We start from the raw sequence: 26,101 nt of genomic DNA on the forward strand, positions 1-26,101 counted from the left end.
TGATGATTCGAAGTTGAGTGGTGCTCCCCTGCAGAACGCAGATAGTCTTTATCCAGCCCGGGAAGGTAATTTGCAACATGGGAAAGTGTTTTTCGTTCTCCTTCTAAAGAAAGGACATAATGACGTTGGGAAGACCTGGATGGCAACTCTCTTTAGTGAGACCTGCACAAAACTCATCGCACCTGTGCTGTTTTTAATGTATACAAATAACCTAGATCAATGGGTCAGCGGTGATTTGTTTAATTTGGGTGGGGTAAAACCCAAGGGCGGGGTAAATGGAAGAGTGGGCTGTTCTCCTGAATGAATAATTCTGTGGAAAGGAAAGTTAGTAGTTGATTCATTCGATAGATATTGTCTTGAGTCCTTCTGATGCAGGTGTTGCGTAGAGTTGGATGCCTGAGAATGACAGAAGAGGTTGAGAGTGGGAAGGCGGTTTGCTAGGGAGCTGAATGGTGGATTCCTAGAAATGGCTACATCTGGGGGATGAGAAAACAGCTGTGGGGCTAGACAGTAGCCTGTAAATCACGCCTTGAATGGGGTTTGAAACACGCATGTGAAATCCAGTTGCACATTTTAACAGGGAGAAGCCATGGGGCGATTGGCTCTCAGGGAAGGTTTCCCACACTGCGGATGCCAGGAAGCTCCGAACACAAGAACCAAAAATGTGTTGCAAGCAGGCCTGGGGGTGGGGAGTAGAGATCAACAACACCAGGGAAATCACCAGCATGTCCTTGGCTTCCCCGTCCCCTCGGGAGGGATGTGAGTCAAACGACTTGACGTGCTCACTGCTCTTTGCAGTGGTCAGATGCTTGCAGTCCGGAGAGCAAGCCAGTCTTCTCTGGCAGAAGGAAACGGGCTGAGCATGAGGGTGCTTCCCAATCCGGAGGGAAGCTACAATGGAAGGAAGCCGGAAAGGTGGACACGAGAAGGTGGAGGGGCGACTTCACCCCTGCTGCCTGGCTGCACACCTGTTCTGCACATAAACAGAGCTCTTGGGCTCTGGGCTCTCTGCCTCAAGGTTCCCCCAGCACGTGAATCCCATATATCTTCTTCATGACCGGTGGTTGGAAAGAAAAGCAGGAGTGATTCTGTGTATATGATAATGGGAAATGACATGTAATTGCTTTTCTAAACAGTGCATTAAGAGGAAATCATAAGGTTGTCAACAAAAGGGAGTTCTCTGCTCTGTTTGTGTTTACTGGGTTCCTTCTGGCATGTAAAACAGAGGACTGGGTTTTAGCAGGCTTTTTCTGAATCTCTGCTTTCAGTCCAGAAAGACACACATAAACACACACAACAGTGTAGTTTAATTATGAGATGTGTTTAAGTCTGAGAAGCTGACTACACGGCATGGCCAGTGGGTATGTCATTTAAAATTCAGCTATATCCTTCGTAAGTGGTCAAGCCAATGGTGACATTCCGTATTTTTCCTCCCTTGAATTTCCCCTGAAGAATCAATGGTTTTAATTTCTTCTCTCTATCCAGTTATGCTGGACAGAATTGCCTGCTTTAGGAAATAGCTACTATGATGTGCTTAAAACAAAAATCAGACACTCAGACCAGGTGCAAAATAAATAAGGTGGATGAGAATAAGACAGATTTTTAGTCTATGCACTAATGGCAACCTAGGGAAAACACCAAAAACCTTGGTCATGAAATCTTTCCCTTAGTGAGATAGTTCTCAATATAGTCTACCCAACAGAGACGTCTTTGCTAGCATGACTTGGTAGAAAAATGTTGTAAGGAGCTTCGTGATTTTTTTTTTTTCAGTAAAGGATTTTCCGTTACAACTTTTCAGTTGGCTTTTCTGTTCTAAACTCTAGAATAATGTTTGATAAGCTCTGTTTTTATCAAGACATCTCTCATCAAAGAACCACAGGCACTTCATATTGTATCAAAATCCAAGTCCCCTGCATTGCATTCAGAGTTTACCACTCAGTCACACTTCTCCATCCAGCGAGCCCTCGCTAACAAATACTTAGGTTTCCAAACATCGCTGTACTTGCTGCCCCCAGTATCTAACTTCTTCATTTCCACGCCCATGCATTTGAAAAAACTCTGCGCGGAGCTTGGAAGGATTTCCTCCTTGTCTGCTTCTGACTGTGAGTCTCTGACTTTAACTTCTAAAGACTGACACTTGCTGGCCCCAGCCCTCCTGGTTCCTGATGATCTTCTTGGTGCTCATTTGTACTGGTGGATGTGCTCTTGGTTCTGTCCCCTAATTTTCCAATGGGAGGAGTTAGGTAGATACGTATTAAATATTGGCTTCTTTTAACTGACCCACGATTTCCTGGAGGCATCACGATTTTCAACTCAGTTAATTGTCCTGAGTCTACTGACATGTCTGAGTAACTCCACGGAACCAGATTGTATGAAGGTGAAGTTTATTTCATTTCCACTGAAGAGCCAAGTTCCAAAAAGACAAACAATCCAAAGATGAAACCTGGGGGATTGCTCTGACAGGAACTTTCTGACATATCGCTTTGCCTAGAGGAACCAGTCTTCCTTGACAAAGAGTATTCTCAGCTTTGTCATTGTTCCCTGTATAACGAGACCTTCCATAGAAGTGGGAACTGAAGGCTGAGATGGGATGTAAGCCTTTCCAGTCCTCAGGAGGAGACAGGAAGTGTGGTGGCGCTGGGGGAGATGGACATTACTGGTGTGGTCACGTGGTATCAGAGCCCCTCCTTGGGCCAGGCACACATAATCGTTGACTCTGGGATGGGCTGGCTCGTCCTCTGTGTCAAAGAATGTACAGTGTTTGGTTGCAGTTAAATCCAATTCAGAGACGTTACAGAGTGAAACTGACCAACAAAATGTGTAGATTAGTAAAACAACTTTTTATTCTCCCTGAAAATTTTGCATACTTTTAACGTAATGCATAGGTTAGAAGAGATTTGGACTGGATAATTCCTACCAACCATAAATCAAAGATTGGCAAACTTATCGCCAAGGGCCAGATAGAAAATCTTTTCAGCTTTGTGAGCCATCGAGTCTCTGTTACATCCACTCAGCAGGGCCATTGCCATGTGAAAGCGGCCATAGAGAGTGTGTAAACAAATGGACATGGCTGTGTTCCAATAAAACTTTATGTACAAAAGCAGGGGAGGCTGGATTTGGCCCACGGGCAGTGTGTCACTGACCCCAGCCATGGATGACTAGCGGAAAAATTTACAGCAATGCCCATGAAATTAATCCTGTCTTTAATAAATGTCATTATAGACCTTTATATTTAACATACAGACTTTTCCTAGATGTCACTTAAAATATAACCTGACCTAAATATATTCTTTGTTTCACATATGAAATGTGAGGTATTAAAATAGAGCTTTAAAAATATTAGCATGTGAATTACATTTAAGCCTAAAAGAAAATCTCTGAGAGTTGCGTTGAGTCTGGTGCCAGACCATCAGCTCATTTAACCTTGACTGTAGCAGTACTTGACACTTAAAAAATTAAGATCTGAGATGCCTGCTTTTCGAAGAGGAGCTTTTCAGATTTCTAAATAGGTCAGACATAAAATTCAACCTTTAAGAGGATCCAATTAGTTGCTAGGGCATCAGACCTTTCACACGGGTTCCAATTGTAATCAGATTTCTCTTGGGGTGTAAGAAAGGAGAGGTGGTTTCTTTAAAAATGACAATAATGAAATGGAGGCTCTCGAGTGAATAATTGCGAAGTACAAAGATTTACATCGTTTATAGCACATGGGTTACAAGGCATAATTTTAATGGCTTGACCATAATTTTTAATAGGTTCTGCTGGTCTCAAAATTATCTGGCTGGAGAATAGTAACCTTCCCTTTGAGACGTCAGAATTTCTACATTAAAATGTGATTTTGAGTTTATTTTAATGCTTAGTGTGAAGAATGGTATTTCTACTATGAAGACTGAGTAAGTCTGTGACTTCAGTGGTGCAAAGCAGTACAGATGATTTCTGCATCCTGTGTTCTGCATCCGGAAGTCTTCAGCAGTTAAATGATTAAACCTTGCCCTCGTCGGCAAATAGGAAGCCTCCACAATTATCACCACCCTGAAGTCGAATATCATGTGATCGACCCTTCCCAGGAAACCCACCTGCCTGAGATTTCTGTGACTTTTTGAATTAGCCACAGTTTCATGTGCCAGAGGTTGAAAAACATTTCAAGTGTAAGCTTTCCATGTCCTGGGAACTCAGTCAACTTGCCCATCTCCCTCTTCCCATGCCAAGAAAAACATTTGTTCGTCAGAAATACAAGCATATACTACCAAAGCCATTCAGAGCTAGTTCTGAGCAGCTCCAGAATTCGCTTCATAATTTCCACAGCTGACTTTTCCATTGCTTGGTTGGAGATTACCTTACATTCTTCAGAACCTCAGTTGTGGGAAGTGTCTAAAAGGAAGAAGAAATTGACTTTATTCTTTGGCAGAAGATATATTCAGTTATTAGTCTGATCATGTAAAATTACTAGTCTTGGTTCTATTTTGAAAGAAAGAATTTTCCTTTGTCTTAATGATAAGGTAATGCCTACCTCAGGTTTTTTTTTTTTTTCCCCCTTCTGGAACTGGAGCTAGACATTTTCACCCAATTATACTGGATATAAAATCTCTCAAACACTCTTGAGACTTCTTATGATTCCTGAGTTCTCTCCTCTCCTTCACATACTGTTCTGCGCTAGAGGATTTTACACAAGCAGAAGGAAGGGGATTGGATTTGGATGGACTAGTCTATGTGAGCCATGAGTCAGAGGTAGAAATTCTGGGACAGCTTTGCTGGAGCAGAGGGTATGCACTGGGCAAGATGGGCACGTGAAAAAGAATTTTTTTTAAGTGTCAGGATGAGAAGAAGGTGCCAGAAATAACCTCCTTGAAACAACTATTGTTTCTTTTTAAAAATAGAGTCGATGAGTTTTGAGGCTGTGGCCCAGGAAGGCACGTCTGAATGATGTACACATTTTCTTAACTCATTCATAAATAAATGACATCCTATAGAAACATCCCAGTGGTGGTGCTTAAACAAAAATGGCACGATATAGAACGGCCGCAGGGACGTGAGAGCTTCAGTAAGGAGGATCTGCGCGTGTTTTTTTCACTGACAAGGTCCGGTTTATGCCCAGGAGGGGCTGTGTTCTCGCCTTAGGGCTCTTCCGCTTTGTAAGCAGTTTCAGAAGCATCGAGCTCACCCAAAAGAGTGGCTGACAGCACAGGGCTCAGCTGAGGTTACATTTGCCTGCGCACTTCTTTTGGAGCAGCCATTCCAGGGCTGGGTTCTTCAGCTTCCTCGGGGACACAGAATATACTTACATGCCTCATGCAGACCACCCTCCTTATGTCCTTGTATGTTCCTGTGCTCTGAGCCCTTCACCAAAGTCACGGGGACGGTCACGTCGAGCCACACAGGACCTTCGAAGCCTTCACTGTAGTCCTTGAGTTTTACACTGCCAGTTCTATTTTTCCTCCCGACCAGTTTTAAAGTCATCCATTCTGGTTTGTCTGCACGTCTCTTTGTTTAATTCCGAAGTGATAAAATGAATCGTAATTTTTAATTCTGCTAACTGCCTTAAATTTGCCATCTAATTTAATACGTCTAATGAATCAGAGGTACAAATTATTAGTCTCATTTTATAGAGAAGGAAACAGAGACCCTGAGGGGTGAAAATGATGAGTCTAAAAGTCAGGAAACGCATATGTGGTGGACCTTGTCTGAACCCAGAGCCCCTGCCCTTTCACCTCTGCGCCGTCTCATCAGATTCGCGGCAGAAACACACATCCATAAATGAACCACGGTGGTGAAGACACAACCTCCTCTTAACATGTTTGGGGGTCCTAGAATCCTCCAAAGGAAACTAAAACCAAATTTTGCTATTAATATCTAGAGCTTAAGTTAACAGATACAGTGTTCAGTTAAAAGAGCAGAATCTAATGAATGTGAGATGTTGCATTTGGATTTTAACGGCTGTAGCCATGGAGAACAGAAGGAACTGATGAGTCCTGGGGGGCTTCTTGGAAGAGGTGGGGCTCAAGCTGGGCCTTGAAGGCTGAGGAGGGTTTTTACAGGCAGATAGGAATCCATCCCAGGTGGGAGGAGATTCAGAAGTAAACAAACATACAGAAGAAGGGATCCTGGGACAGCAAGGAGACCGGTCAGCCCGAGACTGGAGGGTGTGTCGGGAAGTTAGTGGGAGGAGAGTTGGTGCTGTGAGGAGAAGCAGAACCAAACTGTAGGGGTCATTAAGACCAGGAAGGGGTCTTTAGATTGTTAAGAAACAGGCTAAACAAAACAAGACCAGTGGCAAGGTCCCCATCCCCTTTGGAAGTGGGAAGGTGCTTTTGAACTATGAGTGCCTTAAGAACGCATGCGCATTGAAAGCAGTCATGGGAGGTAGGTATCCCTTTTGAAGACATCTGCAAAGATTTTTTCCTTCTGATTACAAGAGTAATACCTACTTACGATTAAAGAATAGCTTTATTGCAATACGTAATTCAAAATGCGAGGATTTTCCATAATGCCAGTTTCCCGGCACCCCAAATAATCTAACAACCGTCTGCTGTAGAATCACCAAAAGGTTTGTTCTTTGCATATACAGACAGGTGCTGCTTTGTTATTTTCATTTTTTTTTTCCAAACTGGGACCGTAATATACAAACTACTTTTTTTTTCATGTTTTTGTCTTGAAAGAGTCTGTCACTCATTGACTCACCGTAGTTTTAGAAGATGAAGGTCCATATTGCAAAACCAACACCAACAACAACAAAATTCCCCTTCAGATAATACATGTTGAGTACTTAAAGGCTTCAAGTATATTTGTGTGTATGTGATATATGTATTTAAGGTGGGATGCTCAGAATTACATAAGGCCTTCAAGGCTTCGCCAATCAAAAATTCACTCGTTTATTTCATTTTAAGGTTCATTCATCTCCTAAAAAATGACTTAAGTAGTCTCTTTCGCTACTGCTTAAGACTTAATACATTTGAAATATTGGCAAATAGTCTGTAAGTTAAATGGCCAAATCAGGATTGCAGACTGTCTAGACTATTGAGAGTAATGAGCTGAAGATGAGGTTCTGCTGGGGGATAGATAAAAAACGTGCTGGGAGCTTCTGATCTTTGCGTTCGCTTGCCTTCCTGGCCATGCCAAATAGCTTATAATTATCGATTACCATATCTGTCTCCCCAACTAAACCGAGTGCCCTCTGAGGTCAAGGACTGTTTCAGAGTCTTAGCACTTGGCAGGCCATTCAGTAAATATTTCTTGATTTGAATTAGGGCCACAAAATCAACCACACACAAGAAGAACGGGCGAAAGGATAGTTTTAACAATAGTTTATGTGTGAAAGAGCCTGGGAGTTTTAGTGACTGGGAGCTTGGTTATGTCACGCGAGATCTGGAAAAAGCCAAGGGGTTCAGGCTTGTGTGTACCATGACGTTGCACATTTTCCTCAGTCACACCTCTCCCCTCCAGTTAACTAACTTCGGTCTTCCCAGAAGTGACAGCGCCATATCCCTTTCAGCTCTGCAACCAAAGTGACTAATCTTTTTCCTCCAGGCAGCCAAGAAAAGGAGTGAGTACAGTTCTTCCTTTCTGCCACCTGTTGAGAACATTTCCGCTCCCTTCAGTTAATGAATGGTCCCTTTTCAAATGCCTGCTCTCTGCTTATTTCCTTCTCCTTATCTTCTGGAATGTTCTGTCACCTTCCTCAGTGAAGTCCATGCCCAGCTTACAGCCTTCCTTTTCACTCCAGCCATGACCATTGTGCTCTGGAATTTCAGTATGCTACACTCAGTGATAATGCCAACAAATAATTGGTCTCTTCAGCTGGAGAGATTTCCCTCCTTCTTGGATTCCACCACCCATCAACTGTGGCTGGATTTACCATAACCACTGTACCTCCAGCATTCTCAAACCCTTAAATTCTCTCTAACCACTACCCAGCCTAGACCCTCGGGTTACCCATTTCAAAGGGGCTTTCTCCAGCATCTTTGTGTCTTTGCCCACCTTGTCCTTTTCTGGTTTCCAACTTGCCAGACCTCAACCCAGAATAACTCTCATCCTGCACTTCCTCTGATTTTCTCCAGTCTTCCTGGCTCTAATCTTAAGCTTTCCCAGTTTGTATGCAAGGTTATCTTTGTTAACCACAAATCGGGTTTACTTTTAGAAATATGAATTTGAGCTTGTTCAGATTTATCCCCCTATAACATCAGTTTATTTCTGAGTATTCTAAGGTGCTTTCCTGAAGGAAAGAGACAGGCTTGGGGTCACAGCCAAGGTGGTAGACGTTGCAAACAGCTGCACTGTTTCCCTTGCCTGCCCCGAAGCTAACGGTGCATAAATGGAGTGAACAGCTCAAAGGTTCGTAGCTGTGGTATCACAAATTACTGTTCTGTACTTGGGAGCTGTGCTTCCTGTTACGCTGATTTTATAGTATTTTAAAATTTTGCCCATGAGGAAGTTTTTAATTAGGAATTCAGAGAAAGAAAGATGAAGAAATTCACATCTACCTTGCAAGCAAGAATAATGTCCGTAAGAAGGAACCACACTTGTGATTAACTCAATTAAAGGCAGACAGGAAAGTATAAGTAAAGTTCCCAACTAACACATTAAACTCCGTAAATTCTATATTTAGTTAACATGGAAATCAGATCATTTTTGCTCCTACATCTATAGTATACTTTTGCATCTTGGTTATGTTACCTGCATAGTGGAGGACTGGGGAAAAAAAAAACTCTAAAAAATAATTAAGTCCAATGTTAAAATACAAGGCAGAAAGATTTACTTTATTCACTCTTTTTTTCCCCCCAGTGTAGCTTCACAAGAAGGTTTACGTTCTTTTCACTCTTGTTTCTTCCTCTTTTAATTTCCTGGGGTATTATCTAAGTCACAGAATCACAGTTTTCCTAGGAAAGGATGTGGGGTACGTAGAAGTCCACCCATTGTGTGTTGCTGGAGCAGAAGAGTGGGAACTACAGGTGGAGGGTTCTGTTTAAGTCAAGAACAGTTTTAAGGTTTGGTTTATTTACCATTTTCTAAACACAGAGAAGGTGAAAACAATGTATGAGAAAGCAGCTTTCATTATACACTGAGTAAATTGGTGGTTTTTAATCCTAGTCGTCGTAATCCCAAAGAAAGGAGACGACCGGACTTGAGCTGGCCGCAGAAAGCCCTGTAAAGGTGAGCAGGGCTGCGCGCCGCCCCAGGCTGGCCGCGGGGACTGGTGGAGCTGCTCCCCTCGGGCCCCTGGGCTTCCTGTCTCCAGACGTATGGGGTGAAGGTGATTGACAGCAACAGGTCAGCAACACATGGGACGCAGGAAGTCCTGCTCCAGGAGTCTGGTGGCCATGGCTCTCCTCAGGCACTCCTGCTCTGAGCAAGCATCTTAGGGTTTGGATGGAACCTCTTCCCCATCTCAGAATGATTTCTCCCTACTCCCACCCCCAATTTTGGAGTGGCGCTGCAGTACTGGCATGGAGCGTGGCTCTTCCTGTGTATTGCTGGGTTCATTTTGATAGAACAAAAGCCAGGAGGACCCCTTTTGACCCAGCTGGAGCTAGTGAACATTAGGGGCACATGATCTTTTCAATATCAGTTTTCTGTAGAGATCATCTCTTAGTATTCTGCGTGGGGATGGGGGACCGCTGAGTTTGCAGTCCACATCCAGAAAGTACCACCTGCATTGCAGCCTGTGAACCGCCGGCCTGTGCAGCCTCAGGCGGAGGGCCTGGCCACCTGCATGCTAACATACTTATCTGAGCTGCAATTTCTTTTTTTCTTAATTAAAAAAAAATTTTTTTAATTGAAGTATAGTCAGTTTGCAATGTTGTGTCAATTTCTGGTGTACAGCATGCTGTTTCAGACGTACATATACTTACATATATTTGTTTTTATATTCTTTTCCCTTATAGGTTAATACAAGATACTGAATATAGTTCCCTGTGCTATGCAGTATAAACTTGTTGTTTATCTATTTTTTATATATAGTAGTTAGTATCTGCAAATCTTAAGCCCCAATTTATTCCTTCCCACCCCCTTCCCTCGCTGGTAACCATAAGTTGTCTATGTCTGTGAGTCTGTTTCTGTTTTGTAAATAAGTTCATTTGTGTCTTTTTTTTTTTTTTTTTTAAGATCCCACATATGAGTGATATCATATGGTATTTTTCTTTCTCTTTCTGCGAGCCATGTTTTCTTGTAGGTAAAATAATGGTGCCTACTTCATGGGACCAAATGAGATAACGTGAAAATGCTTTCCCAGTCTAAATTACTACAGAAATCTCAGACATTATTAAAGCAGAGCAGAAGCAAATTCCTTGTCAATTGATGATCATTTGTCACCAGCCAGAGATTGATGAGGATTTTTTAATGGAAAAGGGAAAAAAAAAATTCATGTCTTGCCTTGGAAGCTGAATGAAATCTTTTTACAACATGAACTGTTATTTGGGAGTTTAAAATAATTCAGTGTTTGGAAAGTGGCGTTTAATCTGGAGTCCTGTTGATTTAAATTTATTTGAACTTTGGGGCTCAACTGAACCCACCCACACAAGAAACTCTTCAGCATTTGATGTCCTGATGAGCGAGTGTAATGCATTGAGAAGTCCCAAAGTCAGACATTAGAATGATGATGATGATTAGCATTAATCATTATGTATACATTTTTAATTAATGATAGGTATCATTTATTGTGTGTCTGTTAAATGCTTTATGAACATCATCTCATTTCATTGAATCCACACAATTCTATGAAGCAGGAGCTTCCATAACCAGCTCCCTACTGTTTTCAGAAGGTGGAACATGGACTTTAAGAAAGGTTACTTCCTGTTACTCCCTGGCAGAGTTGAGGTTAGTGTAGAGACGGCCTGACTCCAAAGCTCTGTCTCCTGTTGTCACCCTATCTTCCTAAATCTCAGTTCTCAGATGTGTTATTTTTCCCTTGGAGAGTCTAAAACAGGGAGCTCTCTGAGCTCCAGGAAAGTGCTGTGTTTTAAATATGAAAACCATTCTTAGATTATGACCTCCTGCAGTTTTATTTGGAGTTGCAGTCTTAGCCTCTAAATCTCTTGAAAGAACCAATACTGCCAGCTTACTCTTCCTCACCACTTGTTCAGTTTTCTCAAAATGCTGGAATCTTTTCTGCCATCCGCATTTTATTGAAACCACTCGCGAAGTGACGGCTGCTGGCTGCCTCCAGGGACATCCTCTCTGGGAAGGAGTCGTTCCTTCCTTGTTTACACCTGCTGCCGCCTCCTCTCCTCCCCCGCCCTCTCTGGGATCCTTTGCAATGTGACTTTGGCCCTAGCACGTTAATGAAACGGCTTTTACAAGGGTGGACAGTGACTCCAGACAAACAAGTCCACGGCCTCTGCTCCTGCCTCATCCTTCTTTTTTCGTCCGTGGCATTTAAAACTGCCAACCTTCTTCCAGGGAGATTCTCCTCCCGTGGTTTTGGTCCTACTGTCAGGACCAGCAGGCTCTCCGCTGGCCTCCCCAATACCCTCTCTCTACCCTGTTTTCACTGCTTTTCCTCCAGCTGCCATCACATAGACCCCGCTCTGGTCCTCATTCCTCTCCTCTGCGCGCTCCCGTTCACACACACACGCAGGCAGCTCTTGCCTTTCCGATGGTGCCTCCAGAATCTCCACCTCTGGCCCTAAGCCCTCAGGTTAAGCCCCAGACCGTCCTTCGCACTCGCTCCTCACTTTCTCCGCTTGGAGGTCTCGCTCACCCTCCACCTTAAAGGTTCTAAAATGGAACCCGTGAACTTGCTCCCAGACTTGATACCCAGCTAGAAGCCACAGTCCCCTTGGACCGTCCGTCAGTCCATCAGTGGCCTGCTCAGTCCTGTTGTTTCCATCTCCTTACTTCCTCTCATACCACCCCCCATCTCTTACCTAAGCCGTGGCCCTATCCACACCACCTGCAGACTCCTCCCTCCAGTCTACTCTAAGCAAGGCTATGAGCCATATCATCCCCCTGTTCCAACAGCTCTGCCTGGCCTGTGAACACCAAATCCCCTCTCAGCATTCTCCATGCCCAACGCCCAGCTGCCCCTGCTTTCCTCCACTTCCACAGGTCCAGACCCTACCTGTCCTTCAAAGCCACATGCACATTCCTTCACTTCCAGGATGTCTCCCTAGGGTGCCTGCTGTGAGTCAGCACTCCCGCCTCTGAAACCCCACGGTGCTGTGGCTGACCTCTGGGGCGCACGTGGTCCATTCTGCCAAGTCCATGATAGTGCCAGAGAGGGAGCTCACTGGGGACAGGGTTTTTGTCCTATTCATGTTTACATTCTAAACACCTGGATGTTACAATCTCAACATCACTTTCCAGAGTCGATGTCCTATAAATGTAAAATGAAAGTTGTGTCCTATAGAGAGTCATGACAGTAGCTTAAAGCAGTGAATCAAGATTTGAATTTTCAAAGAAAAAAAAAAGGAGGGATGGAGGAGGGTATAGCTGAAGTGGTAGAGCGCATGCTTAGCATGCACGAGGCCCTGGGTTCGATCCCCAGTACCTCCTCTAAGAATAAATAAACCTAATTACCTTACCACCACCACCCCCTACCCCCAGCAAAAAAAAATTTGTGAATTTTCTTTCTGTATCCAGAGCCCCATTGTCTTCTGGCCTCTCTGCTCACAGCAGGTAGAAATGCCCATGGGCCTTTGCACTTTTCTTCAAGCATGCTCTGATTTTAGTGTGTGTTTTAGTCATCTGCTAACCAGAGAGCTCTTGAAACATGAGCTCTGATGGTCTCTGTATCTGTCACGTACCTCCCATGTAGTAGATACAATATTTGTTATGATTAAACAAACCATTTTAGAAAAAGCTAATGAATCCAGAAGAATCTTGAATCACTTTACAAAATAGTATTTGGACCACTGAGCTGAGTCTAAGTGAGCCCAGGAAATATGTCGTAAGTATCCTTGGGTTGACACATGGGTGTTAAAACGAAGGAGCAAAGTACAGTCAGAGAACCATTTTGGATGCTGCTGAAGACGCTGTGTGTGAAAGACAGACCACAAGATCTTGGCTGACGCTGACACAGTTTTGGTGTTTGCCAGTGTGGGGACACACCACTTGGTTTCCTGGGCTGCTTTGTTATTTCCTGCACTTGAAAGGTTGATAGGGAGCAGAAGAGGTGGCCTACTGAGTTTCCATTTTCCCTTCCCGTAGGTAGGGCCATAATCTATTTCAGATGGAAGTGTCATGCGTGCAGGAGAAACGGTAGGCACTGAGTTTCAAATGAACAGTTCCAGCCTGCTAGTAAAATCCGGAGAGGGGTTCCTCCAGTGGTGTTTTCTACTTAACACCGCCAAACGTGGAGTCATCGGCCGCCGTCGCTGTTCCATCCTCAGGAATGAGCTGCTAGTTGGTTTTTCCGCGCAGTAGGAATGCATTTATGCCAGGCTGCCTTCCCCATCTGAGAGAGAGATGTTCAGGGCTCTGGGTGTAGTTTATAGGCACAGCAAAGGTAAAAATGTAAAGCCTCTGTCTCACCTGGTTCCTGCCTAACACCCTCCAGTGGCTGGCTGCTGGGCCTCTGGAAGATTCCAAACTCAGCGTGGAGAGCTGATGTTTGCTCCACCTTTCTGTGACCCCACCTTCCTCTCCGGGGTCGCTCCTCACCCCTTCATCCTGCCTCTGTCCCGCTCTGCAGCCCCGTCCGCACAGTCCTGCTGTCACACTCCAGGCCTTGCCGGCCCTTCTTCCTGGAACGTCCTTCTCCACCTCCTTTCACCCAGCTGCCTTGTTACTCCATTCACTGGGCGAATTCTGACTCCTCCTTGAAAACTTGAATCTGCCACCTCCAGAAGTCCTCCCATCTCTCCCTGTCTGGCCGCCGGGCCTCCTTCCTGTGCCTCCACCTCTCTGAGCTCTCTTTAGTGTCAGAGCGCCCATCCCACTGCTGGAGCCGTCTGTCTTTCCATCTCCCGCGGACCATCAGCTTCTTGAAGGCAGAGGCCACCGTGTTATTTCTGAGCCCCCAGAGCATGGCAGATTCCCTAGCATGCGTGGGCCCTCAAATGAGCCATTGAAGTGAGTGAATCTAGTCTTCAGGTGTTGACGTTCATGGTACGTCCCACTGGCCACGACCCTCAAAACACCGAAGCACATGGTCATACGGTGGCAGCGCTGCTTCTTGGCACAGACCCTTACATTTCTTGTGTTGAGTCTTGGGCAGACACTCCGTGCCCAGCTGAGCCAGAAGTTCCCCCCAAAAGCTTAGATGCCCTCACTGCTTATGAAACAAAATCCAAACATCCACACAAGGTAAGAAGTTTGAGATAAAACCCTTCATAGATAGAGGGGAGAGCCAACCCACTGACTGGTACATCGGAGTGTGGATCAGACGGTGAGAAGTGCTGTCGAGAGGGGAAACAAGGTAACGGGGAAGAGGCCAGCGTGCAGTGTCGGGTAGTGGGGTTCGGGAGAGGACCATTGATGATGGGGACGATTACCACTCCCACCAGCTGGATACCCAGGGACCTTGCTCCAAGCTGGAGGGGATGTTGAAAAAACTTGAAAGGAAATAGACCCCCAGAATGGTTGCCAAGAAAGTCTCTGAAGTTTGGGAATTACATTTGCTCTGCTGTGCCTTTTTGTAGCAAATTGATCTGTGACCATCCTGTGCGCATTGTTATCTCACAAAACGGGGGTGAGTTGTTGCATTATTCGGGTGGAGCCCTGCCTTTGAGCTGAATCCAAGCACCCCACGATCAGTCCCCTCCCCATGGCAGCTCTCCTCACCCACAGAGTAAGCCAGCAGGTTGTTGCCAGAAAGGGCAGTGCAGTTGGCCGTGCCCAGAATCGATCAGCCCAGAGCTAGCTGCCGAACACCCACCACGTGCCAGGAGCTGGGATGCCTGTCCGTCACATCTGTTGAGAGCTGTGTAAGAGGTGCCCGTTGCACTCCATCCTGCAGTCCAGTGGAGGCTATGTATAGAAAACACTCCATAAACACTAAAAGGCAAGTTATAATTTAGCCCAAAATATACAATGTAGACTTGAATTGCTGTGGAGCTGAGACCCGGTGCCAGGCACTGTCCTTCACACACTACTCTCCTCTGTTCTCCACGGCGCCCTATGAAGGTGCCAGTGTCACCGTCTCCATGTCATAAAATGAGGAACCAGGGGTCTGTTTAACTGAGAGTCCCCACAGGGCTACGAGGAGGCTCGCGTGCGTGCTCTGGGTAGCTGACAAGTTGTCTGCTTCCCGGGTGCTCCCTTGGTTTCCCTATCTGTAAAATGGGAAGTAACACGTCCCATTTCATAAGGTCGTGGTGAAGATCAGCGAAAGACTTAGTGGAAAAGCCCCTGACGCGCTTGCTAGACCTCTAGCCGCTCAGCCAGTTAAAAAGTGAACTTGGGTCTCACTGATCCCTCTGCTTCTTGGAGGCGGACCCCCTACACCTGAGCCCGGCATCACCAGCGATATTCCTGGGGGTGAGTCTGGAGTGGGTGGGAGAGTGTCTCTCCTGAGAGCAGAACCTACAGCTTTCATGGTGATTCAAAATAGAGCTGAACCCGGAGCCAGGATTTTCTTACACTGCATGGGAACAGGTGAAAAGAAAAGGGGAAGAAAAAAAAGAAAAGGGTAAGAAGCCCACTGGGTGTGCTGGTTCAGAGACTCCCGCTGCTGGGGGACAATTTTAGAATAACTGTGTGCTTTGAAGTGTGGCTGCTCGCTCCTGTTCTCGCTCAGCCATCGCCTTTCTCACCTGATTTCCATATCTTCACGTAGAGCTACGTGTATCTAAATATATATGCTTAGACTCAGATGCGTTCTTTCCTGTCGATTCGCTAAGCTTTGGAGAAATCTCTGCCTCCGTTCCCTGTGCGGGCTCTCCCCGCGCGGTTCGTTGCAGGCTCTACATTGTGACCGACGCCTTGAAGTCAGTGGGTATCTTCCCTCCGGTCAGGGCTTGAGGAGGAAACACAGTGGCCTGGCCCACGGCCCGGGAGCTCTAAATACCATCAGAAGTTGCTAGCAAGCTCTCGACCGTTGAGGCCAAGTCGCTGATACAAAGAGGCTTTTGTCCTCCGCGTTGTTCATTGGATTTCTCAGCGTGGAAAAGACGTCTGTCCGATCTAAACGAGCAGCAGGAGACAATACTTCCTCATCACGCCATTCAAAAGAGTCCCAGGTGAGATATGCATTTGGTATTGTAAGACCTTCCCAATTAACAGCGGCAGATGCCACCCAGAGTTCCCTCCCGAAAAACATTAGAAAGAGGCTCCTTGGGCACACGTTCATTTTGTTTGCCTACAAACTTCCAGCCGGTTTCAAGAAGGGTTTTTGAGAACACACACTTCGAGTTTACAGATACCTCTTTAGTACAGAAGGAGTACCTTCGATGCTTGCGGATGGCCGTGGCAGAAAAAGAACCTCTTTTCAAAACTGGGGCGTGCAGAAGCCCCGGGGCATGTTCCTGTTTCTCCATTGACTGGCGGGGTGACACGAAGCCATCCCTGCATTTCTGAGCTGCCGCAAGTTCTTACACAAAGTGAATGGTCTTTACTTCATATCTGGGATGAGGGTGCATCTGTGATGGAGGAAAATTGGTAAAACACTTTACCCAGTGAGAAGGTAGTTTAAATACATGGTACCTATTACACTTGTGCATTTTTCAAACATCTGTGCATACCAGTGGGTGCAAAAGAGGAAAGAGCTGCACACAAAATCATCTAAAGTGAATCCCAGTTGTCCTGACACGATCTGTTTCTGAGTTCAGACTTATTGCTGATTTAGGCTGAAAACCAGAAATTATGCCTGTGGCTTCTCGGGATGGCCATGCATTGTAAGTTTCATGCCATTCAAATTCTCAGATGTTCCAGAAGCCATTCTCCAGGTAATTAAAAAAGACCCAGGCTTGTTTTGGTAAAAGTGGATCAGTGGTTCAATGGAACGACTCTGTTAATTCAGTGTTCAAAGAGAGAGTGGCATTTGGTTATTTGGATTTTCCTTTGAAATCTGTGTTTTCCAGAGCACTTTTTGAAGTTTGAACTCTTTTTGGTTCTTTAGAACATGTTTATTGAACACCTGTTTTGGGGCCAGGCCCTGAACCAAGTTCTGGGAGGTAATGAACTTTTTAAAAAGTTAAGGATGGGTAGATGGATGGATGGATGGATGGATGGATATATTACTTGCAAAGAGATTATTGTCTGGTGGAGGCAAGATAAATTCATCTCCATGCAGCATGTTGAGTACTAGCAGAGGATCCCAAAGGGAGAATTGAACAAGTGTATCTAGAAGGATCAAGCAAGACCCTCATAGTGATGGTAAATTTGAACTGAGTTCAGTTTTGAAAGATGGTAAGAGTTTGCCTGGCTGAGAAGCAGAGGAAGGATATTGGAAGAACGTACAAAGAAGCAGTGAAAAAAGAAAGAAAAAGCACACAGAGTGAATGTGAGGAACCTTCCTTGTGGCTGGCAGTGAACGCTGAGTAGGGAGGGTGTGGGTGTGGAGTGGAGTGGTTCTGGGATGATGAAGGCGGGCTGGGCACCAACCTGCAGTGTTTGGATGTTTTACTCTCTAAGAAGGGATGGGTGAGTTCCTTGATCATATTTGCTTTCAGTAAAGAAAGGGACCTTAGCACGAGAAGAAACTTGAAAATAGAAAGCCAGTTAAGAAGATTTTGCAGTGGAAGTTGACCAGAGGGCCAGAGCAGAAGCTGCGACAGTGGGACAGTGAGGGGATCACAGACATGAATGTTTCAGGAGGTTGAACCAATATGGCTTTTTTTTGAACTCACTGACTGTAGAGAATGAAAGAGAGAAATGACATAAATCAAGGATTTGTTGTGATTTCATTGACTCGGTGGATGGTGATGCCATTGGGGGAAAATAAGAGAAACAAAGGGGCTTCTCCCTGATTATAGGACCTCGTGAGTTGCAAGTCCAGAAATCTTTGTCTTAGGTCAGACTTGCCTGGATTCCCCCAAAAATAGAAAATGAGAACATGATGCTTCAGGCAAAGTAAGGCTCGTGAGAGACCCTTTCAGTGAACTGAGGGAAATGGGACACTAAATCTCAAAAAGAGAAGGTGGCCCTTTTTTATTTTGCTGTGTTTTTGTCATTTGGAAGACAAACTTTTTGTTTTGGTTTGGTTTTTCCCCCCTGATCATATTTCAAGGTTTTGTTTTCACTCATCAGAATGACAGGAAGTTTTCAGTGTGTGTTTCCTTCAAGTTTGGCCTCAGCCTTATTTTCAGGATTAGGCGTTTGTTTTTCCGTTCACCTCCATGACAACCAAGCCCAGAATTCCTATATATAGTCATCCAGCCTCCATTGTCCAGGGGCCATTGTATCATAATCGTGTGCATCCAGGCCAGGGAACTCTGCTGATGAGAGAAGACAAGGAGGTGCCGGAGTCCTTGGCCTGCAGATTTTCAAGGCAGAATCAAAAGAAGGAAATAAAAGAACGTGGCTGCCTCTTGAGATTTATGTTCCTCTTCAGACACTGACCAGAAGGACTTGAAATGCCTTGTGCCCTAATGCTTAGTTTCTAATACAGTTTTCCTTTGGCCTGACCCAGTGTTCCAGCTAAAGAACCTTTTTGAGGTTTGCCAAAGAAATACTTGGAAAGTCGCGTAGGTGATTTGCAGTCGATGGTGGTCTTCTGGCTGCCAAATTCTGCTCCCTGTTAACAGCACAGAGTGAACAGCAGGTATCTTGGGAAAGAGAGGGAGTTCAATTGAGTTTCAAAGGAATTCAGATAGAACCTAAGACATCTTTAAAATGAAGGAATGCTCTTGAATCTGTGAATCATCTTGACTCTCTGGTCAGTCATCTTGGCTCTGTGGTACATACAGTCTTTGTAACTTAAAACGATAGATAGGTAGGTAGACGGATGGACAGACAAGCAAACGTACAGGATTGAATTTAAGACAGTTGTTCATAAATTCAGGCCAGCAGACTTTTTCTTAAGTACCTGTATGAAGGGACCATGAGTGTCTGGCTATAAAAGCACATAAGATGCTGTTCCCATCAATCTAAAAAGTAAGCCCCACAAGGGAAAGCATCCTTGCTGGTGTTTTTCCACCAACATATCCCAAGTGCTCAGAAGTGCTTGGCACATAGAATCCTTTCAATAAATCTTTTCTGAATTAATATAAAGTGGGGGGGGGGGTCAACATATACATAGATATACTAGAAACTCTTATTTGATATAATCGTGACCTCATTTCTTAGTTCTATATATTTGAAACTTTTTTTTACTGCAGGGAATCCTTTTTTAAGTGCCTTAAGCATTTTATTTTCACTAAAAATGCATTCGTTCACCAGTATTGTGCTGTAGGCTCGAGCTTCTGGATTTGGGTCCGCGGTCCTTTGGTTGGAGTCCCTCATTTTCTCTCTTGTACAAACCACAATCACCCACAATGTACCACATGCTACTTCCACTTCCAGCTTCTTTTAAGTGAGGTAATAATTTAGACATTTGTGGAACAGTCTTAGAGCAAAGTCCTAGATTTTTATGTACCCCTCCATCTTTTATAGTTGGTCCTGCCAAAATATAATTTGACAAAAATTTTTTTTAGCGACTTAACTTTATCAGATCTTTACAAAGCATTTAATGGAGCTTCATAAAAGTGGCAAATTTTATACCATCTTTTACCTTTTTAGGTTAATAGCAATTAAACTGAATAAGCTCAGTAACAAGTATAAATAGAATGGGTACAAAAAAGTTTGAGAGCAAATACAGTTGGTTCTTCTTAGCATTAACTCCACTGCTGGAAGCAGAAATGGGTGGGCGAGAGTGCCCCACACCTCCAGCCCAGACTTTGTTGCCATGGGGTGTTTTAAGGTCAGAGGCATTGATCTGGCCAAATTTGTGGGTGGAGGTTGCTTAAGAGAACTTGAAAGTGTCGGGTGTAATAAGATCAGGATGATAATCATGATGTGTGTGTGTGTGTGTGTGTGTTGGCAAAGCACAGAGGAGAGCAGGGTTCTGTCTGGTTTGTTGGGGGAAATCTTCAGAGAGTAGGTGACATTTCTGCTGGGTTTTGAAGGATGGGTGGGAGTTCACTAGGCAAGAAGAAGAGGAAGAGCACCAGGGTAGCCCTCGATCAAGGACTCCCAAAGATGAAATACGTAGAATGTGCAAGGAATCGGGAATTGGCTAAAGGTGAGACTGGAAATACAGGCTGAGACCAGACTGCAAATCTTATGTACCAAACTAAGGAATAGACTTTATCCTGGAGCACTGGGGCACAATCATATCATAATGGTGTAAGTTATATATGTTATACGCCGATGACAGGTATGCTGGCCAAACTAGAGTACCAACTCGGAGGCTGTTAAGAGTTGTCTGTATGGAATACGGGGGCCTGGGTGAACAATGGGAAAGGAAGGCGGGGACCTGGAGAGGAGGTTGATTGGAGGTGAGTCATGATGTGTCTCTGGGACATGGTGCCTGGTGAAATGTGCTGCCACAGGAAACGCCTGACAGACTGACGGAGGAATCTCACAGCCTGAGCTTGAACGAAGCGGTGAGCTGTTCCCCAACATCGGGAACACCAAAGGAGACGAGCGGGCAGAGATGGGGTCCATTTGCAGCGTGTTGAGTTTGAGTCCATCAGACATAAAGTTTTTCAGCTTTAGAGGAAGACTCAGATCCTGTCGAAGCTCAGTGATAAGCAGGAGGATTCTGTCTCATCCCACAGATCCTTGGGTCACTATCACCTATGTGGAAATACTTGGACTATTTTTGCCCTTTGCCTAAGTTTATTAGCCATTGTAGGAGAGAAGTTGATGTCATTCCAAAAGCTTCCTGCCTTTTAACTAAAGTACGTCTTTAGCCACTCTCTTGTCATTGTTGGTGTGCTTTTCTCAAATTTTCTAGAAATAATGGGGTATATTTCCAGCATATTTGGGTTCTAGCCTTCAGCCCCCATACTTTGGATATTTTCAATATTTGTTGTTAAATTATCTACAGGTAATATTATATTTCTGATTTCTTACACTACTCACTTTTAGTTGCTAAATCCCCCGCTTTTCTGGAGAAAATGACAATCTATGCATTATTGTGAACTTTCTGTGCTATTTTGGAACTGGAAGATTTCAAATCCTTCCTTACGCAATCTACCACACCCTCTGATGTACATATTTTTCTGCTCAGACTCATCCCCTGATCTTCATTTCTTTTTCCTGTAGGAATTAAGTCACTTTGGTTTTTCATTGTGATAAGAACGCAGTGTTTAATTTCTGTTTATGACGTAAGGTGGCAGGTGGTGAACTGAACATTTAGGCATCTCCGTGTCTGGTGTTGATCTCATTAGTTAACACACAGGCTCGTGCTGATTACGTTTATTAATGGAACTCATGGTTCCCTGGACATCCTCCATCCACTCTCTCACTTCCACATCATCAGTCACCAAGTACTGCTGGCTTTGTCTTCTCCGCTAGGTCTTTAGAGATAGGCGCCTCTTTAAGACTTTTTTTTTTTTTTTTTTTTTTTTTTTTGCAGTGTATCACAATCAGTTTTTTTTAAATTTTCTATTTCTAAAAAAAAATTTTCTTTTTTTTTTTGTGGTGGGGGGGATTAGATTTATTTACTTATTTATTCTTTAATGGAGGTACTGGAGATTGAACCCAGGGCCTTGTGCATGCTAAGCCAGTGCTCTACCACTGGGCTATCCCCGCCCTGTCAGTTATTTTCATGTAGGTCTGACACAGTTGCCGAAGGGCAGGGCCCATGTCCTCCTATCCCAGGACAGGGTCTCCCATTGGCTTAAATGCTCAACAGATGTTTGCTGAATGAATGGAGGTAATTTAACCATTTGCCCCCCTGGCCACCTGCCCAAAATCCTTTTGTCTTTTCTTTTCTCCCCGGACTTACCCTGACCGCAGAGCCTCTCCCCCAAGTCTGCAGGAAAATCTAGCTCAGATATCATTCAGTGGGGTTGCTGGCACCAAGGGACTTTCCACCTTCACTCTCACCCTCTCTGTGGGTGGAGCAGCAGAAAATTGAGACTTGATCCTCCTGGATAGCTCCCTCTCTGGGTCACTCAGCGCAGAAGGGGGCTGCCCTGCACAGCCCCCCCCCCCCCCAGTTTCCTGCCCAGTTGCTTTGAACTCTTCTGCGTGTCTTCCCTAATCTTGCAGTAGTTAAACTCTCCTGTTACTATTCATTTGTTCTCTTCGCCTCTTTTACTCCTTCGGTCCGCGGAGCACGCTTGTTCAGTGTGGAGCAGACCTGTGTTTTCGTAACCACCGGCTACTCTGCTGTCTCCCCTGTGAGATCTGCGCACCCAGAAGGCACCCCTCACACTGGCTTTGACTCCGAGTCCCTGGAGCCTGCACGCGGCCTGGCACTAAGAGGTGCTGACCAAGTGTGTGTAGAATGAGAACGTTCAGGAGGGCTTCATGCCGTCGCGTATCATTGTTCTCCCAGAGTTCACTTATCTGTCGTTTGCTGTAAAATCAGATTTCCTGCGATTGTTTCTGGGCTGGCTAATTTCTGGAGAAAAAAGAAAAAGAAAAAAAAAAAACCTGTGAACTGATGCTTACCTGGCTTTGGCTGGTATCCTGGGGAGGTGGAATGGGAGGCAGAAATTTCCTATTTCTCCAGGAACAGGACTGAATGAGAGGGGTAGGAGGGCTCCTCTGGAACTCCCTCTCCCTGGTGGGAGCCCTGAACTGTCCAAGAGCCACCCGAATGCGCCCATCTCCCATCTGCATTCGCATAGCCTTCCTGTCCCCTGTGACAAACCTTAGCATCTTGTTATTTGCAAGTAACTGATCAAGCGTCTAACTAAAGCCAAGTGGGTGGCACGTATCCCGTTCTCCGTATTTGCAGTGCTTACCTGTGCGGCACGTTTGTGGAATCGTCTCCTGTGTGGTCCCCTTTTTGTTGTTGTTTTTATAAAGCATTTTGAAATTGTGGATATTCTTTTTCTTTCCCAGGAATCTTTGTTGATGATTTTTTCCCCATTCGATCTGAAATGATTATTTTAGTGTTTTCTTCTGTATCCAGTGTAATGGTATTTTCTCTCTGTTATCATTTCTATCGGTTCTGCTGTTACGTTCTCAACTATTTCAGCCTTTCTGTCACCTTCGCTCTCTCCTCTCTGCTGTGAGTTTATTGCCGATGGAACACTCAGATGTCCTTTTCTTGTTCTTCTGGCTTGCATCACGGGACCCCAGAGGTCAGCCCATTGAGTACAGATGCCTAAAAGACGAGACTCAGATTTTAGAGTCAGACAGATCTCTGTGCAGAGCCCACCTCTGCCTCCTGGCCCACCATTCTCAGCCTCAGCTACCCCATTGGCAAAATGTGGATGAGCACCGACACCGTACACTGCAGTCGTGAGAATTCATTGCTGCCTGTTCAACAACTTCCAAACCCATGCAGAGAAGTGCTGTGACCATCCGCGCTGAAGTTCTAGGGTGATCCTGCCTTTACAAAATCATTCTCCTATTACACACAATTTACAAACATAGTGATGTATAACTTTATTTCATGGCTGCAGTTATAAATCATAGTTTAATTTCCAAAACTTTGCACAGATACAAAGTCCCAAGTCAGAGAATGACACTCTTTTCTTAGAATACACGTCTCGGGGATGGGTTAGGAATGGATGGACCAACACCCTCTTTGCTGCTGGTTCCATTGTAGGTCCTCTTGGCCACACACATGGTAAGGATGTAACTTGTGTGACCCACCGTCTGGCACCGAGTTTCCCTCTGGAGTCACACCCCTGTGTTTCAGCTGCCGTACATCCCCGTGGCCGCAAGTCGCGCTGTCCAAGCACAGAAGGGTTTGACTTTCCTTACGCTTGAAATGAAAGAAAATAGTCTTAATGATGATTTTTAACTTATGTGACATGTCCTTCACCGCTGACAATCTGTTTGTCTTTCTAACCTGGGCACCAAACCTCCCTCTTCTGCTCGTCTGGCTATGCCTCGTGAGCAAACTGGGATTTTATGTAGCTCAGCAAGTGGGCTTTTTTCGGATCGGTGGAATCATACACACTCACGGCTTTGTCGCTTCAGTGCCCGAGGTGCTAAAATCGTGCATTATTCACAAACTCCACGTGAGAGAGAGGAAGAGTGTGTCTTGGCATCAGAGAGGAAAAGAACACTCAGAAGACCCAAAAAGTCGTAATGCGGGCATTATTACAGATGGATCCTGAGCAATGGGCTTGGCTTATTTTTGTAAGTAGATCGGTCCATCTGATTTGACCCAGGAGAAAAAGGGATTTTGTGACCCAGATTCATACAGCTGTTCTTTGCACACTGCCGTTTCGAGAAGGGCGGTGGGCTTTCCTTTCTTCGGATGTTTTCCCCACGACGTTTTGCATTTTTATTCCTTCCAGTTTCAGATCACATAGACACACTGGTGTTAAAACTTAGACTTTGTGTTTTTGCGATGGATGGACCATAGAGCCTAGAAACAAGAAAAATGTGTTAAGTCAAAGGAGACTCACGTCCCTTGGGGGAGCCATGCATGTGTGAGGTCGGGGGTGGCGGAAGGTAGGGGGACATGTCCCTGGCTTATCATCTGATTGGGAGCCACTTTGCAATTTTGTCATAAGGGATTGAAGCTGTCAGGTGCCTTGTGTCCAAGGTGACGACCAGCATCCGTGCCAACCTTTGCGACTCACTGAGACGAGTGTGGGTCCTGGAGGGAGCTGTGGCTGCTTAGTGAGAAATGGTTGGTTCCTTTGTTTTGGTCTCGGGGTAGGTTTGTGGACCTGACTTTGGCCTCATTGGTCACAGGATTTCTATCCTGCAGAGCTAAGGGCAAACCAGGACCAGCAGTGCCGAGAGGCCAGGGCTGATCAGGGTACCGGCGTGGCCCTGCCAACCCCGTGGCTCAAGTCCCTGTTAACAAGCCAGGCGGGCAGAGCACACTCTATGCTTCATTGTGTGTGTGGTTTTAAGCAGAAACTAGTCTTGAGAGCTTACACAGAAAACATCTCGAACAATCCATGAAATGGTAAACAAACCTGCTATTGAAGGAGAGAATGAGAAGTTGACAGTCGTGTTATTGTGATCCTGAGTGGGTTCATCGGCGAGGGTCGTGGAATAAAGAAAACGGAGATAAAGGGACTCGGGTGAAATGAATTCAGTTGTGTCATTCCTTTCTTCCTTTGTCTTCAGTTTACACCTGGTAATGAACCCATGGGGGCTCAGAGACATTGTTCAAGTTTTCCTTTTGTTTTATTTGTGTGTGTGTGGCAGGTTTGTTTACAATTTCCAAAGGGGTTTTTTCTCAATCCTGAGGAATACGAATTGAGGAGGGGGAGGAGGGAGACAAGAAGGGAAGGGATTTCAGTATTTTGAAGACAGGAGGTGGCCCCACAAGAAAGGAGGCGCTGCTCTGTTTCTGTTTTGCTTTTCAAAGAGGCCGACGGGATGGATGGTACTAGTTTCATCAAATGTGGGTTTTACAGAGCTTCTCCGTGTCCTGCCTGGGGGAATCATGCTTTGGAAAATTAAGTGTCCATCAAATCAAGAGGAGGCTGGTACCGTTTCTGTCCCGTTTTCCCCCCTGCTTTTTGAAAGGCTTAAGAAAAGAGCCCTTTGTTTTCATTTCAAGGAAAGTTACACTGAAATTCATCTGTGTGGGATTCACAGACTCCATTTGTGTCATTCATGGGCAGCCGTAGGTTTTACAGGACGATGTTGGCGAATTCCTAACCTGGACGTTCAGAGCAGCGTGTTGGCAAGAGGTTCAAGATCTTTCTTTTACTTTCTCTCCTCTTTAAAAAAATTTTTTAAGAATTATTATTAAAAGAAGAAACAGATTTTCCCACCCTCCCTGTCTACATCTGATTTCTCCACCACATGCCACCGGAGCTTCTCAGCCTTAAGATTTGTGCCTGTCCCTTCCGAGCTTTTCCTCCAAATTGCAAACTTTCAAATACCTTTCAGGGAAACTTGTTTGGAATTTCATTTTCGTGGGATTTATGAATAAATCTCCATCTTAATGCTGACTAAGCTTTAAACAGCCATTCCTGGAGCACACTCTTGGATTTTTATATTTTAAAATTTAAATCGTTTGACAGTGAAGGCATAAAACATTTTTATATTTGTGAGTGCCATGTGCTTGAGCATTTCTGTTAAAGACTTTTTTTTTTTTTTTTTTTTTTTTTTTTTGGTTGGCTTGAATAATTCTGGGCTGCCAAGG

At 44.9% G+C, this 26,101-nt stretch overlaps 1 protein-coding gene across 7 annotated transcripts in view; it reads left to right on the plus strand.

Moving 5' to 3' along the window:
• ZNF462 (zinc finger protein 462) overlaps nucleotides 1-26,101 on the plus strand; it is a 134,579-nt gene that overhangs the window by 74,693 nt on the left and 33,785 nt on the right. The window lies entirely within an intron of this gene.

This window comes from Camelus bactrianus, chromosome 4 (genome assembly GCF_048773025.1).
Source record: "Camelus bactrianus isolate YW-2024 breed Bactrian camel chromosome 4, ASM4877302v1, whole genome shotgun sequence".
Classification (NCBI taxonomy): domain Eukaryota; kingdom Metazoa; phylum Chordata; class Mammalia; order Artiodactyla; family Camelidae; genus Camelus; species Camelus bactrianus.